We start from the raw sequence: 16712 nt of genomic DNA, 5'->3' as shown, positions 1-16712 counted from the left end.
CAGCCTCGTTGCCCTTCTCTGGACATGCTCCAGCAATTCAACATCTTTCTTAAACTGAGGGGCCCAGAACTGGACACAGTACTCAAGGTGTGGCCTAACCAATGCTGTGAACTCAACAAGGTTTGTGCCCTTCCTGGCTTCATGCACCAACCACCAGCCACTGCAGGCTGGGTCCCCATGCTGCCTTCCCCACTGTGATCCATGATGACCTCATAAGGTGGCTTGTCACCAGGAAACCCATTCTTCTCCCCCTCACCCCTCCTTTCCAAGAGGTGCAAGCACCTCCACCACAAGGCTGAGGCCATGCCCAATGCACCCTGTAGCTCCCCCAAGCATTACCCACACCAAGATCCTGCATGGACACTGATCTTTGGTGCTACAGCAAAGCTCTCTCCCAACCCCAGCTCAAGCACCAGACTCCTCACCACGATGTCAGGCAGGCAGCTAGTGAGGAGGCAAGGCCTGGCCTATTCAGCACATTTCTCTCTGCCCCTCCCAACTTGCTCATCCACTGACTCTGGATCTTGATGAACCTCTCACCCGGTGTCTCCAGAGGTTTTGAGCTGCTCTTCTCTCTGTACTACCACAGGCTGAGAGCAGCTGCCACCCTCTCACCATCGAGTGCACATCTGTCACTCTTTTACCTTTCCTGTTTCATTCTTTCCCAACCCACTGATTCATAGCTTTGGATTCTGGGCACTGAAAAGCCACATACTATTAATTAAATGCTTTGGATGCTTTCTTAGTTTGTTAGAGGCAGCAAGCAAACAACAAAACGAGGACAGAGAAGTCTTGGGAACATCAAAGGTCCTGAGGTCCTGAGTCTTCAGTTTTGTGTCTATAACATCAGCACTTTGGAGGGGGCAGAAGTTCAGCACTCATTCTCCTCAACAAATTTCAGTGCCACTTGTCCATCCATCTCATTAGTGCATGTTGTTTGAATGTATCTTAACCGGTTGCTCTTCCCTCCCTCTTTCCCCAAGCTTAGTTTGTCAGTAGCTACTATTTTCATTAACTACTTGTAACACGGTTTGCTATTTTTCAAATAGTTCCTGAGTCTTACAGGAGGAAGATCCACCCTCTCCACCTGGACGTTAAGATTCAATGAAAACAGTACTTTAAGGCAGCCTTTATGGTACCTTTGTTTTCAAAACACAGTTAGTTGCCCTAATGCTTCTGCCTAGGGTCTACTATAATCCATCTGGGAACCAGTTTCTCCAACAGTAGACAATGGGGCAGTTGCAGCTAGTCTTAGTGAAATGACACCAACATACAGCAGAGTGAACGAACATTATAGACCTCAACAGGCACTTTACTTTAAAGGGAGCTGTATAAACCATGCTTGGTTTAGTGGGAAAGCCTTTCCATAAACAGATTGCTCCTAACCTAGAATTAAAACAAAGCAACACACTTTGTGATACTCTTCATACTCCACTACAAGAAACGTGCATATCCTATGCACGGAACAGAGAAAATAGATTTGGTGAAGTTATTTATGTCATGATTATTTTCTAGCCAACATTGAAACATGAGGCAGAAAAAGCCTTCAGGTGTATTTGGTCTGTCCTGGCTGTTATTTCACTCCAGTCTGATAGTAATTATTCAAGACAGTCAAAGCATATGCAGTTTCAAAATTTGTTCTGAGAGTTTCTTTTCCTTAAACGTTCACTGATCCAAACTATACTGGCACAATTTACTACCTTGTAAATAGAAAAAAACTCTTTAAAAAAATAAATCTTGTCATGTTTTTATCAGCATTGATCTTTCTAAACCTCTTCTCCACCACAGCCAATCTCCCCAAATGCCCTAGTTATATACAACACTATGTGCCCACTGATGTATTATCAAGAACTTCCATCATCATCCTCTTAGAAGTTATAAAATAAACTACTTACCTACAATTAGAATGTTTAATGTCTCTGCAAATTCTATTATTCCAGAGAATAACCTGGTATGAGCTGCTGTCAAACTACTCAAGGAACTGCAGTTCAAAAGGAGAAATTTTAATATCTTTCCTCACTAAGAATCATCACTCTGTATTATTAGAGGTGGAGCTAAAAAACCGCTTATTACTTGCTACAGCTTAACTGCTTATTAACATGTGCTTTCAAAGATTACTTTCAGGGGATCTCCAGAGGACTTCACATTTGGGTACTGCTTGTTACAGGGCAGGCATTCATGCTGCGGGTTGAAACAATTTATATAAAGAAGGTTTCACCTCCTTTAACATGCAACTCATGTCCAACATGCTTTGATTTAAATTCTCCAGTTCAGAAATATCTCTTCCCTCCCAACACATACACACACACCAGCTCACTGACCTGTCTTTTAACTGGCATTCCCATGGAGGAACTCTGCAAAAGTTTCTCTTCTTTCTGCAAGTTACAGCTTGCTTTTACTGGAGATCCTGTCTTGGACTTTTCACCAATAATCAGTAGTTCAGGCACATCATGAGCTGCCTGCTGCTTGCGAATAGACACCAGGGTTATGTTTTTGTTGTTTAAAGTAGCTAAGCAGGACAGTTCCCTTTTCATTTTATTGTCCTGTTTTCTCTCCATTATGTTTCTAGGCTCTAAATATTGCAACTCCAACTAACTTCTTTCAGTTGCATTTACAACAGTTTGAAGAATTCTGCCTGTCTAATCAACATGCCTATTAGGCATTCATCACAAAGTCCCAGATGTAACCTGTGATCCTTGTGTACGCTGCTAGTTGCACTCAGCTACCGGCTCTTCCTGCCCGTTTAAATGCTTCCCATCGACTGGCATCCCTTGTGCTTACTGAGCTGCGTCCAGCACTGCTAATCTTTGCACACGGCATAGCAGTGAGCTCAGCCAAGGCTGTCTTTCACAAGCTACTCAAACATGACCTGTGTGCAGCAAACCAGTGCATAATTAACTCAGCCAGCCTGGCATTAGCTCATTGTGGCCATGTGCATCATCATAGCTCCTACAAAGGGCAATGCTATTCCATTTCCTTCTTCTATGAAATTACCAGGCATTTCTCAGATAAAATGTGGTCCCTTCTAACACTAAAAACATGCTTATGATTACATCATTAGATAAGGTTCCTAGAATGAAGGTCTTTCACTCATTAAGGGCACACAAAGAGCCATTCTTTGTTTCAAGAGGGAAAAAAAAAAAAAAAAAGAGTACAATATTTATACTTTTAAAAATATGCCTCTATGGGCAAGCTATATTCAAAAAAACCAACCAACCAAACAAAATAAACTACACACACAACCACAAATTAAATCAGGAACAGAACATTTAAATATATATATAAATTTATTCCTTTGCAAAGTCAATTCCCCTTAAATCCTCTGGGCAGGTACAGGAAGGTCACATTTAGACAGCCATACACACGACAGGTGCCACCGCTGCAAGCGCCTGAACAAGTCTAAACAGATTTCTCTGGCATTGCTTGCAGCAAATTCACAGCACTGAGTGGGATTCTCTCAGCCAACCGTAACACAGCCCACTTCTGAGGACACCCCTGAACAGGGACACTGAAAGAATAGCCATGCAGGGAATTTACATCCTCCAGTTCACATCCTCCCTGGCTAGGGAGTGCTCTCACTGCACAGGCAAGCCTTAAAATCATTGGATTATGCCTAATCAGAGTATTTTGGACACCGGATCTACCACTATGTAGAGGTTAGCGCACAAGGTCAAAATCTCATCATAACTCTGTCACATCACAAACACCTGAGGGAATAGACAGACTTTCCACCCACCTGACAGGACAAATTTGGATTCTTTTTACTTCCAAAAGCAGAGGTACATCCCTCACACCCCTGCCACAAATACAGTGGTTCAGAAAGCCACAGTGCAAGAACACTAGCATCCTGGCTTGTCTTCCTGTCATATGTTCCCCACAAAGATGAATTCACCACTCTGCTCACACCACCCAGTTCTTGACTCCACATCAGAGTTAGGAACCATCTTTGGAAAAAGGAGGTCTTCTGCCAATGATGCAGAACTCAAAACACTGCTGGCACACTATTTTGTATCTTAATATAAAAGATGGTGCTAACATTAAACTTAAAATAAGGGTTATCTTGGAAACGTTTTGAGAAATGGCCCCTCTAAAGAATATTCCTACAAAGAGTAAAGCATCCGTGTTTGTTCTGTGTTTATCAATAAAATCGCTCAAACCCACACCTGAATTCAAAGGGAACACTTTCCAGAAAACTGTGTTAAAGGAAAAATATTTTCAGGAATTACTGATTGTAACTGGTTTAGAAACAAGCAATTAAAAACATATAATTTGACTTATGTGAAAACATCTCATTACATCATCTTTAAATGCTAATGCTACATCTACTAAACATATATGTATTTAAAATAGATTTTTGTCTTTGTAAAACAAAACAAACCTAATCCCAAATCAAAGGTACACAGAAATTCATTTCTGCATCCTGATGACAAATAATGGAAATTTTAAATTCTAGAATGGGGAACTGAAATTCCAGTTTCTTGCCATTTGTAAAGTATATACTTGTAACACTCATCACAGATAGTATTTTTGCTATTAAAAATACCCAAACCCTAGCTAGCATGTTTCTACAAGCAACTAATATTCATTAAATTATTATATGATGAAACATACTTGGTTTCATGTTCAACAGTAAAGCTCATCTTAGTCTGGGAGAATAAAGAGATGTTTAGTAAGCATCTTTTGTTCGATTCCCCTCACTTGTCCTTCTTCTCCTCAACTTCTGAGCAACTCTAAGGTAAAAATCTGTTTCTAAAAGCAGTGGACAGAAGCTCTGTCCACTGCTTAGGGCTCCACAGTCCTTTGCTTTAGGCACAGTACTGAATACCAATTTGAAGGCAGAGAAGCAATACACAAGGCTGTATTTTGAACATGTTCAGTTTTCAAGGTATTTACCCCAAATCAAAAGGAATTATTTGGCTGGAAAAAAGTTTGCTACAGTTCTTCAGAAGAAAGGGATATATCTCAACCAGTCTAGTTGATTTCAAACACTTGATCTATCCACAGGCTCAAGCAGATCTACATAGCAATGGCAAATGAAACCTGTGCAGCTAACTGAGCTAGGAGCACCAGCTCTTGGAGAAGAGGTACCACTAACAAAGCAGAAAACACTTGAGTATCTTGTAAAACCAAACAACAATTTCCACTTACCTTTCATTTCCAGTTCAGAGGTCCTGCCCCGTCCCAACTACTCTACAACTCTCTTATGGCTCAGGAGGCAGTTTGAGAAAGAATTCAGTGTCAGCACCTCAAGGGCTGCAGTGTCTGCCAGGGAAGTGAGGCGGCTGGTTGGAGTTAACTGCTGTGATTGACTGCTGCTGAACTCTGACAGATTCACACTATTTTTCAAATTATTTTCCCACTCCTGGCTAAATTAATTGCCCTCTATGGTTCATGTTAATTGTGCTAGCTACAAAGTGGGGGTGAGCATCTTAGTAAAGAACAAAATAAGAAGGGCAATGTTGTCCATCTTGTCAAGGGTAGGAATGAATGAATGAATGATAGTCAAAAGATCACAGGTGTTAAGAAACCATGAATGAATGATTGCTGAATGACCATAGCACTTGAGAAATGAGATAAGGAAAGCCTCAAAAAAGGAGGTATATCTGTCTTGCTAAGAAGACCGTGTTTGGAGGAGGTATTCTTGAAATTTGGTAAGGGGGGGGGAATGATTGGAACCTCTGGGAGGTTCTCTTTAGAGCTCTGCATAAGACACATTAGAAGATACACAGCAGTAGACCAATCTTGTTCCATACTGGCTGCTAAGGGAGATGTCCCTTTGATGCCTACTTGGGAAACGTAATGATGTTCTGTGTTGTTCTCATGACTCTGTATTCTGTCCAGATATGCAGAAAAGGCGTAAATTAGGGAGGGATATATTAATGCCACACATTGAAGAAAAAGAAAAAAGATAAAAGATTACATACTGTGGAGGGGATCTAAAAGATGTACAGATACTGGCTCCCTCTTTCCCATCCCCATATAAGACAAGGACAGAAGTGGATAAAGAGTAGCAAGATCAGAGTGTGGATCAGAGAAAAGGGTAAACAGGAGATGGTAACTTTAGCCCAGTCGCAGGGAAGAATCAGGAACACCTGCATCCAGTAATTTAGGCACCCTTGAGACAAGCAGTGGGTCACAGGATCTGCCAAGTTTTGTACATACACCATTCACTACTTCTGACTTGCTAAACTGGAAACAGACTGAAAGTTCCTATCAAAAGAACCCTGAAGGAATGTATCAGGTTTTAGAAACTATTATTCTGACTCATAATCCTAACTCAAGGGACACGCATGCTCTATTGAATACCTTTATCACTGTAGAATAAAGGAAAATTGTGTTAGACAAGGCAAAAGAGGATGATTTCAAGGCAGGGAGGACGCTGTAGAAACAAGGGAAAGAGAACAAAATCCCCTTCTAGGAAATTATCAATGTGCCTTTTGTAAGCATTGTAACATTGGAAGAGCGAGTGTCCACATCTCCTAAAAACCTTAGAGAATAGAAATGAGGAGACAGTAGGAATAATGGCAGAGATTGGGTTAGGCTGAAGGGGACCAGAGGAAGTCACTGAAGTCTCCCCAGCCGACCCAGTTAGGCTGGGGAACAGAACAGTAGATTTTTTAATATATAGTGGAGTGACCCATTTTGCAATTACTAGTTGTAAAGGACCATTAAGCAAAACTCAGATTAGTGTTGTTGATACCACAGGGTAGAAAATTCCAAGACCTTTTCTACAACCTATGGAATTATCTGTTGGAAACACTAAATCGACACATAAGTCTCTCTATATGCCAGAACATTCCTTGCCACTTCTTGGACCAGATGTGTTATGTAAAATAAATTCACAGTTAACCTTTTCTGAAGATTCTGTTTTGTTGCAGATTCCTCCTGCGAACATCTGGACAGCTCCAATGTGTCTACTTACTAGGTTGGATGCTGTTAGAGAAGACAATATCCTCACTAAAGTATTGGATACCAGGATACCTCTGGTATAGGCCTCAGGAACACCTGGATGACCTAGGAGTGTCATCCCAGTAAAAACTGAACCAAAACCCAGTGCTCAACTGGTAAGAGCAAAACAATACTCTGTAAAATTGGAAGCTAGCTGTACTATTAGAACAAGACAATGTCAATCTTCATGTAACCTCAGTCTTGAATCCAGCAACCTTCTTCTTGTTTTGGAATCTGGTGAATTACAATATGGTCATTTAACAAGTTTATTCCAGTAGGTTAGATCTACAAGATGATCTATTGTTTGATGCCAAATTGGAACTTTTCATCAACAGGAGCAGCTCTATTTGTGCAGGAAAAAGGAGAGCTGTACATGCAGTGGTAACAAATACCCAAGTGTTAGAAGGCACTCCCTCCCAACACATCTGCTCGAGAGGCTGAACACTTACCCATGCACTAGGGCTAAGTGATGGGAAGAGGGTTAGGTTCTAAACACGCTTTTGGGTAGCTTGCGTACATGGGGTAATTGGGGGGGAGGGGATGGGGGGAGTGGAAAGGGGAGGGGAATTGTTAAATTCTCAAGAGACCACCATAAATAGGGATTCAATGGGAATTGTCACCGCTGAAGTATACAGAAATGGAAAATCAATTGGCAGAACAACTGGACTGTTCATGGAACAAACAAGAGTGGTCAGTAACCCCACAAAGTAGATATTGGTTTCAGAAAAGTTGGCTGAAACTGTGCTTGCTCAATTGCATCAAGAAACTCATATGGAGGGGGATGCTTTGGTTTTAACTGCTAAGAGCAGTATCTATGGACCTAAAATGCAGGTCATCATAGCAGATATGATAGTCAATAAATGTGCGATTTGTTGTGCTAACAATCTAAAAACTGGGAAAAGAGTCATAGGAGCAACTCTGAAACAAGGGGTAACTCCTTTGGAATACTGGCAGATAGATTTTTCTGAATTGCCTAGATGTAATCAACATAAATATGTAGTAATATTAGTAGATACTTTGTCAGGATGGCCAGAGGCTTTTTCCTGTCACACCAACAAAGGCAGAGAGGCAGTTGCAATAATGTTAACGGAAATAACACCTAGGTTTGGTATGGCAGGTGGGATATCATCTCATAATGGACCACATTTTGTTGCAGAAGTAGTGCAGTACATATCTAATTTTTTGCAGATTAAGTAGGAATTACATACCCCTTGGAGACCTCAGTCTAGTGGAAAGGTAGAAAGAATTAATCAAACTTTGAAAAGGCAAATTTCAAAATTATGTCAAGAGGCTCAGCTTAAGCAGCTTGAGGCTTTGCCTCTCACGCTCTTGTGAATTTGAGTCACTCCAAGGATTAAAGGAGGAATGAGCCCTTTTGAAATGTTACCTGGGAAACCACACCCTATGAATTCTTTGGTCACTACAGGGAATCAAATGCATACAAAGGGGCAAAGTTTAATCTTTATCGCAGAGTTTATCTTCCTTACAAAGGTATTTGCAATAAAGAACCCCAGAACATAATTTTCATGCTGGAGACAGTGTATATATACAGATATGAAAGGACAAGCCTCTTAGAGAAAAGTGGAAAGGACCATACACAGTACTTTTACTGTGTATGCTGCAGTAAAAGTAGATGGAATCAGCTCTTGGATTCATCATTCTACAATGAAGAGAGGTCCAGAACAAGAAAGGTTGACCACAATATCAGTGAAAGGACTCAGGCTCCATATGACCAAGACTCATTAATGAGCTGTATTTGGGAATCTGAGGTATCATGCAGAGAAGTTGACAGTCCCCAGGCTCAACTATTCTTGTGTTTAGAAATATGTATTTTGTTTCTCATTGTTTCGTTATTTCCTTATAGAGCTAGAGTCTGTTCTTGGAAAACAAGACCAAAAACTCTGACTCAAAGTACTCTTAACCTGTCACTGTCACTATGAATCATGAAGTCATCTTTATAATCTACTTTATGTGGGATGAAGGTGGCAAAAATTTATTATTGCAGTTCCTCAAGTCTTTTGGGAAAATCCACAATGGTAGTCAAATTACTGCTTGTCACCAATCACACCAATAGATTGGGGAATTTTATCCCTAGATCTAAATCAAACTTGGAGGGCAATTTTAAACAATGAATCGTGCATTTTAAAATTTAATCTCAAGACAGAAAAGGTATATGGATTTGGTATACAAATAATGTTTGGAAATGGAAATGGCAAATTGTGTTGGCATGTAAATAATAATCACAATAAAGAACTACCTACAAGTTCAGAATCTTGTAACCACTTGCCTTGGAGAATGCAGCTCTCAAGAGTATGGAAAACAGATGAAGGATAGTGAATGGCATTATAGGCAGCCTACACCTTGGTATATGGATTGCATAGAAAAAGAACATGGCAGGGTTCTATTGAAGAATATTACCAAGTCCAGAATATAAGTCCCTGAAGTTTAAAATTGGAATTGTACACAGATTTACAGTTGTTCCACCAAACCTTCTGAAGTCCAAAGATAGGGCAAATAGCCAGAGCTTTAAGGCAAAGATGCTTATATTGAAATTATTCAACCTTATCCAAAACTCTTATCCCATGCAGTGCTACAGCCTGGGGGATGAGTGGCTGGAGATTAGCCTAGCAGAGAAGGACCTGGGAGTGCTGGTTGACAGCTGGCTGAACATGAGCCAGCAGTATGCCCATGTGGCATGGACGGCCAAGGGCATCTTGGCCTATATCAGGAACAGTGTGGCCAGCAGGACTAGGGATGTAATTCTGCCCCTATACTTGGCACCAGTGAGGCCTCACCTCGAGTACTGTGTGCAGCTCTGGGCCCCTCACTTCAAGAAAGATATTGAGGTGCTGGAACAGGTCCAGAGGAGAGCGATGAGACTGGTGAGGGGGGTGGAAGGAAAGCCGTTTGAGGAAAGACTTAGGGAGCTGGGGTTGTTTAGCCTGGAGAAGAGGAGACATAGAGGAGACCTTATCACTCTCCACAACTACCTAAAAGGAAGTTGTAGTCAGGTGAAGGTCAGGCTCTTCTCCCAGGCAAGTAGTGATGTGACAGGAGGGCATAGTATGAAGCTGCGCCAGGGGAGGTTGAGGTTAGACATTAGGGAGCACTTCCTCACAAAAAGGCTGATTAGGCACTGGAATGGACTGCCCACTGGAGGTCTTTAAGAAAAGATCGAATGCACTTGGTGGTATGGCTTAGCTGATGTGGTGTTATGTCATAGGCTGGACTTGATGAGCTCAGAGGTCTTTTCCAGCTTCAATAATTCTGTGATGCTGTGATTCTGTGATTTGGACTGGGACATTGGTAAAAGAGACACATATACACTGTCAAAAAGAAACAGCACTTCCAGTGGGACATACTGTCTGGGTAACTAGTGATGGAACTTGGGCCACACAGTTATCTTTGACCAGGCCAAGAAGGGTAATCACCTTAAGAAGGTTAATTTTGTGCCCCTGTTGGAGAAAAAGTCCGTTAGTATCTGAATTATGGGGGGAAATGTAAGAAGACACTACTGATCTGTGGCAACACCCTATGACCGGAATGGTAGCAGGATGGGTATTAAAATCATGTTTTAGCCCTCAGATTCCTTCATATGAGAATTGCATATGGTTACACAATATATCAGAACAGACAAAGGCACTAGCAGATGCAGCGAGGATAAGGCTCCAAGCTTTGAACACACAATTACAGATGACCTCAAGATGGCCCTTCAAGATCATTTGGCCTTATATTTACAACAGATGATAGATGCTATATTCATACTCCCAATGTGACAGAACATTTGGACTAACAAATTGATCAGATTCAGCAAGTAGCTAGATTTGGCAAGAGCCAAGATTTGAGAACAAGCATGGAACCAGATGGATAAATAAAACATTACATGGAATGAGATACTCCCTGACTGGATGGTTGCAATGCTTTTTTGCAAAGTCTTATAATTTTGTTTGTTATTTTATGGATTGTGTATGTTTTATTTGGATGCCTTAGAAGTATGATTGCTATATGTCAAAACCATAAGCAAGGATTACTCATAGCAATAAGAATGAAACTCACTGAAAATGTAAAACTTCAACAGGTTTCAAAGAGAGGAAATGTCAAGGGTAAGAATAAATGAATGACAGCCAAAAGACCATAGGTCTTAAACAATGAATGAATAATTGCTGAAAGACCATAGGTTGAGAGAAACAATGATATATGAAAACCCTCAGAAGAGAAGGCATATCTGTCTCGATAAACAGAACATAAAAATTTGGGAAAATAAGTAGTTTTAGTGGTTATAGGCTAACTATAGATGAACTGTGGGACCTGCACTCATTATAACGTGATTAACAGCTAATTGACACACCTCCTCTCTTAGGATACCCACCTCCTTGAAGAAGGGCCCCTCTCTTGAGCATGCATCTTGGTTCTTTTGAACACTATACCTTTAAATTGAAGCAAGGAATGGACTGACCAATAGACGAATAGAATATTAATGAATGTATATTAAATGGGAAGGATTTACTAACCTGCGATGTATAAAGGATGACAGATTTGTGTGACTTGGTGCTTGCTTAGGTGAATCATCACCTTGCATGCCCATACTTGCAAATATGTACTAAAATCAGAATACCTTGGCTCTGTGAGCACACTGGCATTATGCACACCAAGCAAATGACCCCACCTGAGGGACAGCAATCACATCTGACAGAAGTATCATGACCTGATTCCAGGCTAGATTTTGTACAGACTAGGAGATTTGCCAGAATAGTCACTCAGGTTTGGTAGCATGAGGTTTAGATGGCAAATAGAAAATAAGCCTTTGCAGCTATCTGCTAGTCAGGCAGAGACTTAATTTTAGTGTCCAGAAAATGCAGGACATCCTAAGAAAATTAAATCCCTTTGATTTAAAGCCTCAAGAGCTGATAAAACACAAGCTTTCCCCTTCACATTAGCCACTACTATTGGAGAATTTGATAAACACACAAGAACTAAGTTGTTTTCAGGTAAAGTATACTTCATGGGTGCATTCAAACCTGGCTTTACAGGATGTTCTGGCCTGTTCCTTGTGCAGAGAAAACATCTTAAATAGTCTTAACAATGCCTTGGAAGATGAGAAGCTTGGGTTCAAGATAAAAACTAGAGGCGTGAAGGTAAGGGGATCATATTGCCTTAATCTGACAGATAGACAAAAGGTAGTGGTTCAGATACATTCACATCATGTCAATGCAAAGAGGGATGTGTTAGTATGAACACATCACTCTAGAAATCCATTCTAAATTTGAACATTAACTGTTTTCCTGCTCTCCTCCTGACATCATTTTAAACCAATGAAATACAGTCCATCCTGAGGCATACAAACAATGATCTGAGGCTGAAACCCAATGACAGTATTCTGATATTTTTTTTAATTATTTGTATTCAAGATACAGAAAGCTAAAATTTTATGTTGTGGGGTTTTTTCCCCATCATAACAGAGTTTGGTTGATTTGGGATTTTTACCCAGATAATGCAACTGCAGGAACTGGAGCTTTAAGGAAAAAAAAGGGGGGGGGGGGGGAACCCAAACTAAACAACACAAAACCAACAAACCACAAAACAAATAAATGGAGAAAAGCAAAGTATTGCAAAGCTCCTAATAACATGACAAACAAGAGTGCTGGTTAACACAGTTATCAACAAACTGTTGAATATATTGCTTGGGTGGGGAACCTGTAAAACAACCCAGCCCTTGCAGGGAAACAACTTTTCTCCTCTGCCACTGTCCTTCATAAGCCAACAGAGAACTAGTTAGTAAATGTATGCACTTTTTATTCAAGCATTAATTTTTCAAAAACACAAGCCTGACATTTCCTTCATGAAGTCAGCTGTAGCTGAAAGTTCAGTGGAAGCTTGGTCAAATTCATGATACATAACTATGTCCTTGACTTCTTCAAACAAACTGACCTACTTATTACAGAAAATTAAAAAGGCCACATCTTTTTTAGCAATGAAGAGGCAACAAAAATCCTTATTTGTTCCTAGTTTTGAGCCATGAAACCAGAAACGCAACTCTTTGGCTGAAGTACTAAGAAAAACAGCAGCCATCAGATATACAAAAATTTCTATAGCATAAATGGTATACATATGTCTTTCAACAGATGAAGAAGCATAAGTACCATTCTTTCTTACACTACAAGATAAAACATGCATGATGAAAATGTACATAACTCTGAAATACAAGGAAACAAATTCCTACCTGCCATGAATAAAATCGCTTAAGAGTTGATGGCCTCATTTCCAATCATATCAGCTCAGACTTTGGCTTCAGTCTTTCAGGAAGCAGACTCAATCTTCTCTAAATATTTAAAAAAAGGTTTGTTTGCTCTAAACCAGCAAAACTCAACAGAGTTTCTCTTTTGTAACAGGCCCCTAAAATACATAGTGATTTTTGTTCATTCCATGGTTTCTAATATGGTTGCAAATTGTGTGGACTTGGAACTTTGTCTGCTTTTAGCAGTGTTGAATTCATTATGATAATTGCTGTTATCTATTTATATTGCAGGATTTGTTTTCAAGTACCTGGAAACTGCCAGGCTGATCACATTACCACAGGAAAAGGCACACCTTTTGGGTCAGGGTTTAAGTGCAAAGAACAATTGCAATCTGCATGAATTAATTTGCATCCAGATTTGCAGGAATGTTCATTCACCTGGCAGGTGAAGCAGGCAGGCAGAACTTGTCAGGCAGTGCCACAATGAAACTAGTAGTTTCATTTCTGTGTTTGCAACTTAATTTTCTGACATTGTCCATGCTTTGCCCTTTCTCAGAGCTGGTTTTGGCTTAGAAAAGTTTGAGCAAAAAAGTTCTTTTGACCTGTACTTTATCCATTTTAACTGCAGTATTTCAAATACAACTTGAGAATGAGTAGTATCAAAAAAAAAAAAAAGGCTCATTTGAGAAGTCAGAAAGCCCCATACCTGTCACTGATAAAGATCATAGCTATCCACATTTAGAAATATGACTCGAGTTCTTAATTCCAGTTCTGTTTGGTAAATTCCTTGGAATTTGTAGTGGATTCTTACAAATATAATTCACATTTGTTTTGAATAAATGAAGTGTTAAGTATCTGAATTGTTAAGTAAAAGGGAATAATTATTTTATTTTTTTTTAAAGTAAGCTGTTGTTTACCCTGTAGAAGGCATGCACGTAACTCTGATTTAAGCCTGTATTTCAGTGTCTAATCCCAAATCAGACTGCTTGGCCTCTGAATAAAAGGTTATTTCATTCCATTTCATTTACATACACCACAATCACCCTCATTTCAGGATAAAAAGACAAAACAACATCTTATGTTTGCATTACAGACGGCACTGCTAGAATACAAATATACTGCCTTTCTTAGGACAGGCTTGATGTGTAATGGCAAGCCCAAACTCCATTTCTCTTGTTTCTGGCTATCTCATCCTGGCAGAAACAACATCTGTAATGAAAGAGAGGAGCTTCCAGCAATCCCTAAGAAAGCTTGATAGCAACACTCCTCAGCACTGAACCTGGGCTGCTCCAACACAGAGTCCTAAGTAAAGTCCTAACTGCTTTCTTGGTGTTCCAGGTAAACCCCAACCTGGGAAGTAGGGTTTCCATTTTCTACATCATCAATTTTGTTCTTTTACTTCTTTTCTTTCCCCTCTTTCGGTGTACTTTTGAAGTTACTGGGTAGCAAAAGGCATGAGAGTGCTAGAGTATCTCTCTGTGGTATCATCCCTTTAGAGGGTAGACTGTCAGATGACCCTGTGGCCCTAGGGGCTCAGCCATAGTCCAGCCAGGCCAGCACCTTTACTCCACTACTTGCCCCTTTGGGCTCTGCCATATGCTGCCAAAACAAGGCTACTGCCCTCCTGTCCTCTTGGGAGTGAAGTAACCAGGGCATTGCTCACACACCCCCTACTCTGGCATCACCATACGCACAGAGGGACTGAAAGGACAGGAGAGTCCAGCCATTAAGCAGCAGGGGCCTCCCTAAACACAGCACTGCCGTCAGGCAGGGTTTTCTTCCCGATTTGGAGATGGGTGAAGATCTGCCAGCTCTCCAGCTGATTCCCTCTGACACTGCAGGCAAACAGTGAGGAGGGAAAGCTCTAATGAAGGTGCTACAGGCACATGAGGTAGAAGCTTTGCTGTTCCCAGTTGTCAGAGGTCCAAACTGTAAGGTATGTGAGCTGCTGTTTTGCTAATTTATTTTGCTACAAAAATCCAGGGCTAGAAATTATTACAGCACTGCTCTGTCCAGGTCCAGGTCTAATACCTCACATGAGCTTACAGTCAACTCTCAGGCAAAAACCACAGGCAGGGAGGTGCCAGTTTCTGTATATTTTGTGGACAAAATATACTTTTAAGTGACCACTAAGATACATGGAGCTTGCCTGGTTAAAGTCATACTGATTCACTGCAGAGTGAGTAGAAACTGAGTACAGAAATAAAAAATAAAGATTAAAACACATTTGCTGTTGTGTTGGGTTTTTTTCTGCTGGAATACTTCATATTACAGCAAGTAACACTGGCAGCCTACAGCAAGTAGCAGGGAAGAATTCAAGTGGAAATGTCAGAACTAAAGCATCAGCCAGGGAGGAAAGTATGAATGCAGGAAACTCTGCTACTAATTTTACACAATCTTTTCCACACAAACAGATGTTTTGTGAGACATCTAAGGGAAATGGCAATATAGAATAAACCCCTTTCTGTTCACAAGTATTTTTATCTGAAATATTTAACACTTGTATTGAAATACACAGTTAAAATCCTGCTTTCAAATGCTGATGGCTTTTCTCAGGTTGTTTTCTGTGGCATGCATACTTGCTCATCATGATTCAAACCCACTGTAAAAATAGTGTTTGTTTATCGCATTAGTAAAGAGAGGAAACTGGAGACATTTTACTCCTAATAGAAGAGTTCCTGGGAGTTTGCAGTTGTGAGAAAAAGGAAAGACAAAAAAGCTTTCAGACAGTGAAAATGGAGGATTGTTTTTCAGCTCTTGTCATTTCCAAAGTTCACCACAGTCTGCTCTCCAAAGAATGTTTCTTCCATGGACATTTTTAGTCAAAATTAATGCATTCTGCTACTCAGTATGAAAGAAGGTAACTATCCTGAGAGTTGCTGAGCAACCTTCTGAGATTTATTAATTGCCCTCAATTCCTGGGAAGCAGAGATACTAATCCATGGAAATTCAGACTCAGTTCATTTATTGTTCCCTCCTGGTACCTTTGCTTGTTGAAAGGTAGTGTGGCAGCCCTAGTTCACCTAACAGAAAAGCATATTTGATTGAATCTACTCCATGGGAAAATCACCAACCTTTTAAGCTTTCTTCATCCTCAGAATAGAAATAAGTCAGAGGTGACAAGGCACAGTGCCTACATCTCTCATGTCTGGACTAGTCAAACAATTTTCTCCAATAATTGTAACTCCCTTCTGTCCTGTTCCACAGCCAGTTTCTGTCTCCTTTCTTTTTCTTGAGAAGTGCCAAGGAGCCAGCCATGAGCACAGAATGCAAATCCTGCCTTCCTCATCCTGGCTTCATGTGTAAACAAATGGATTTTTATCCAGATATCACTTTCCCTTGCTTTCCAACAGAGGCAAAGAGAAGCACACACAAACGTGCATAAATGCACCTTGAACAAGATAGTGCAGGGTGTTTCTTTTTCAGTATGTGATCTCTTTAAAGTCTGTGGATGGAGATGTCTAGCTCAATAAAAGTTTCACACTGAACTTTTGCAGCTTCCTGAGCACTTTCATAGTTGATTTAAACA

The 16712-nt window shown here is 40.4% G+C and overlaps 1 protein-coding gene across 1 annotated transcript in view; it reads right to left on the bottom strand.

The window, feature by feature from the left end:
• ATP7B (ATPase copper transporting beta) overlaps positions 1-16712 on the bottom strand; it is a 53534-nt gene that overhangs the window by 34726 nt on the left and 2096 nt on the right. The window lies entirely within an intron of this gene.

The sequence above is a fragment of the Indicator indicator genome, chromosome 1 (assembly GCF_027791375.1).
Source record: "Indicator indicator isolate 239-I01 chromosome 1, UM_Iind_1.1, whole genome shotgun sequence".
Lineage (NCBI taxonomy): Eukaryota > Metazoa > Chordata > Aves > Piciformes > Indicatoridae > Indicator > Indicator indicator.
The sequence above is the reverse complement of the archived record's forward strand: the minus strand, read 5'-3'. Positions and strand labels throughout refer to the sequence as shown.